Below are 4299 nucleotides of genomic sequence, written 5' to 3'. Positions count from 1 at the left end.
CCCCTTAAGATAACCCATTTGGCTTTTGCGAATGACTTGATGTTATTTTCAAGGAGAGATGCTATGTCCGTGGAAATTCTCATTAATTGCCTTGAAAAGTTTGGTTTAACATCAGTTTGAAGATTAATACATTGAAATCTAGCTTATACACAGCTGGGATTTATGGGTATGAGCTTGAAAGAATCTTGGAAATGTCTAATTTTTCGAAGGGGACTACGCCTTTTCGTTACTTAGGTATTCCTCTTGCCTCGGAGAGGCTCAAAGTGAGTTCTTATGCTCCTCCCTTGAAAAAATTATGGCTTATATTGGAGCTTGGAATTGCTCATCCTTATCTTATCCCGGCAAAGTAGAACTCATTAGGGCGGTGTTTCAAGGAGTCGAATGTTTTTGGCTTTCAATCTTCCCCATCTCGGCTACAATTATATCAAGGATTGTTAGCCTTTGTCAAAAATTCCTTTGGGGATCAAAGAAGCCTTTGGTTGAGTAGAAGGATCTTTACCTTCCAAAAGAGGAAGGAGGCCTCGGATTAAAGGACTTGAACAGTTGGAATCTAGCGTTAATTTCTAAATTTCCTTGGAACATTCAACAAAAAAAGGACACTCTATGGATTCGGTGGGTTCATCAAGTATATCTTGATGGGACTTTCATTTGGGAGGTGCATCCTAGAAAGGATCATTCTTCACTCTTCAAGAATCTGTTGGAAATCAGTGACATTTTGCATGAAAAAGCTGTTGCCAAACAGATTTAATCCAATGGATAGCTTGGGGCGTCGGGTCAAATGGATGGTGGTATTATCCTATCTTCCAAAAACTGATTTGGAACAAAATATCCTTGCTGGGCATCCATAGAACATGCCCCAACCTGGGCAGAATCTGGACAGGCTTAGAGACGGCCAGACAATTCATTTCACAGGCAATTTCTGGTTTTTTTGGATCAAAATCTGGGCTATTCGGCTGAGCATAAATTCAACACAAAAATTGCCTATAATTTCTTTAGGCCCTTAGGAACATTGAAGACTTGGGGAGCTAAAGTTTGGAAATCGTGCATCACTACAAAGCATTCCTTTTTGCTTTAGCTAGGGGTTCAATCTAAACTCCTAACAAAAGAAAAATTACAATTCCTAGACGTTGATCATAATTGTGTATTTTGTGGGCATTTGGTGGAAACTTGTGACCATCTTTTCTTTAAATGGTCCTTCACATCTACATTATGGGAGAACATTAGGCGATGGCTCGGCATTAAGAGATCTATGACTATATTTGCTAGTGCTCTAAAGTTGTTGAAAAGGAGGCCCATGGGACATCATGGGTAAGTAAGGCAAAGAGGATTGCTCTTGTTAGCACTGTTTATTACATTTTGTTAACACGGAATAGGAAGATTTTTGAAGATCTTTCAGCTAACTTAGATTGCATTGTGAGACTGATCAAGACACATGTATAAAATGGTATGTTCACTTCATATCCGGATGTCTTGATCCATTTCGAGTCTTTAGCATTAGGTCATTGACTTTTTATGCACTTCACTTGTTTTGTATTTCTCGAGTATGCCCGAAGTAATTGTATGTGTTAATGTACTTTTGATTGCCCAGGAATGCCCGATGTACTTATATATGGAACATTTTTTTATCAATGATATTTACATTTACCGATAAAAAAAATAGAAAGAGCTCTTAGGCTGTCAATCCTAACTATGTCTGGACAAAGAGCTCTTAGTCTGTCAATCATAACTATGTCTAGACCTGGTAAGTTTCCCTGTACTAAGTCAAATTAAGCTACAAGCTCCACTCTTGGTGGTGGCCTTCCATCAATTCCTTTAAGTTTTAGCCTTGTGACCATACTCCCCCTGAAACCCAAAAACTTTGATTTCTCATAAGGTGCCAACGGAGTCCTATAAGCAACGACATCCCTAGTCAGCATCGTTTATGGTTAAGACGAGGACGATATATGATCGCCTTCGAGCCCCCAAAATTTGTTCTTGATTAATGAAAATATCCTTGGCAAATGCTTCTGTAGTTGTTCATCTTTCATAAATCCAAGAATTTCATCTCTGACTATGAAATACGATTGTCTCCAATTGTACCTGTTCATCATTACTCCGATCCCAAAGGCCAACGTAATAGGGCAGAAATCCTATAATGTTATCCAATGCTAATGTACCCAGAGCGTAGGCTTGCTTTGAGCACTCTTATTTCTTCAAAGTAACAGCACTGGAGGCACGACCTGACCAGTTAAGGCCAGGAGTGCATCATCAACAGAAGGGATGAGATGATTGGTGCACACCATAGGCGGACCGGCCGACCTAACCCAAGGTCCAACTACGAACTTTTTAAATGCAACAACTTAAATATATGCTATTGGAGCTAGAATTATCGCGGCTGCTGGCACCAGACTTGCCCTCCAATGGATCCTCGTTATGGGATTTAGATTGTACTCATTTTAATTACCAGACTCTCAGAGCCCGATATTGTTATTTATTGTCACTGCCTCCCCATGTCAAGATTGGGTAATTTGCACACCTGCTACCTTCCTTGGATGTGATAGCCATTTTTCAGGCTCTCTCTCCGAAATCAAACCCTAATTCTCCGTCACCCATCACTACCATAGTGGGTCGCTATCCCACCATCGAAAGTTGATAGGGTGAAAATTTGAATGATGCGTCTTGGGCACGAGGGCCATGCAATCCGATGAGTTATCATGAATCATCGTAGCAACAGAAGGAGCCTGCATCGACCTTTTATCTAATAAATACATCCCTTCAAGAAATCGAGTTTTGTTGCACGTATTAGATCTAGAAATACTATGGTTATCCGAGAAGCAGGTACCATCAAACAAACTATAACTGATTTAATGAGTCATTCATAGTTTCACGGTCTGAATTAATTCATACTTACACATGCATGGCTTAATCTTTGAGACAAGCATATGACTACTGGCAGAATCAACCAAGAAGCATTCCTCTTCGATGTCGACATCAGGCGGATGGAGGTCCAGGATCAAGAAGCACGTCGTTCGCACGCAGCAAGAATGCTTGTTCAGGAGTAATCGGAGGATCCGAATCCTCGTACCCGCTCAGTGTTCCACATCTGAGAATTCGAGCACGCCATCGTGAAACATGATGTATACTTTTCGATTCACCTTACTTGTGACTTCGAGCGAAACAAGGTCATTTTAGGCAAAGAGATGTCGTTGTAATGGGTATACAGCATAGGGAATCAAGATGGAGATGACCAAACATGAAATTCGAGCACCGAATGAACATGCGTGAGGAGGATGTTGTCGCTACCAGAGTAGGGATCCAATGTACTCGAACACGTGGATCGCAACTCACGTGCTTTACTTACACGATGCCTAAGCAAAGCTCACGGATGTCCACCAACCCAAAAGTTCACAAACAAGCAACGAGTTGAGCCAGAGCATGTCCCACTATGTACAGTAAGAGATTATCGAGAAACCAATCGAAATTTATCATGCAAAGACGATCGTGATCGTGAGCACCTACTACGTTGGCCAACATGCCATGTCGAAAAGGCACAACATGCTTCGAACAACATTTTCTTTGATGTTGATGTTTTGCTTATCCCTCCACGGGAGGCAAGCGAAGGATAGATTGGGGAAAGATCGAGATGGATTTGGTACTTTCAGGCACACGAGCGAGAAGCTTGCATTGGCAGGGGTCGAATCTGGCCATCGAAGTTCGCAATGTGATGACGATCACAGTCGTGAGCACTTACTGTAATGCCTTGTGAGCTGCGCCCATGGGGTACCGCATGCTCAACAATATTTCTTTCGGTGCCCACATCCTGGTCTTCTCGTCTTGTAAATGAGCAGCATCCGGTACTGAGCCAATGCAGGCTGCAAGCATCTAGCTTCGGCCTGATTTTTGAGGAAGATTGAGATTCAACGTCACACATGGGCGGAAAGCCCGTGTTGGCAAGGGGCCAAAACGTGAGCTCACAGTGCGGGGCGATGACTATCATAATTGCGAACACCAAACACATTGCCTCATACATCACGCCCAAGGGGCACTGCACGTACTTGCCCACGGTAACGTCTTACTTTGGTGCCCATGCTTTGATCCTTCTGTCTTGTGAATGAAGCATGAGACTATCCCAAGGCAGTGCAGGCCGAAAAGCATGAGCTTTGATCGATTTTTAGGCAACTCGATTGGAAGGAGTGCATTCACGAGAACTAGTTGCAACGTACGTCTTATGCCTAGGCCAATCGATCGACACATCACGCGATTTTGTCCCCACACATGTCCTATGTCCTATATCATCATACCTTTTGACGATCTCATTTT

The 4299-nt window shown here is 42.5% G+C and overlaps 1 pseudogene; it reads right to left on the bottom strand.

The window, feature by feature from the left end:
* The window catches only part of LOC111390034, a 10284-nt pseudogene extending 6423 nt beyond the window's left edge, over positions 1-3861 (bottom strand).
* Between the last annotated feature and the right edge of the window lie 438 nt (positions 3862-4299).

Source organism: Olea europaea, unplaced genomic scaffold (assembly GCF_002742605.1).
Source record: "Olea europaea var. sylvestris unplaced genomic scaffold, O_europaea_v1 scaffold643, whole genome shotgun sequence".
NCBI classification, from domain to species: Eukaryota; Viridiplantae; Streptophyta; class Magnoliopsida; order Lamiales; family Oleaceae; genus Olea; species Olea europaea.
The sequence above is the reverse complement of the archived record's forward strand: the minus strand, read 5'-3'. Positions and strand labels throughout refer to the sequence as shown.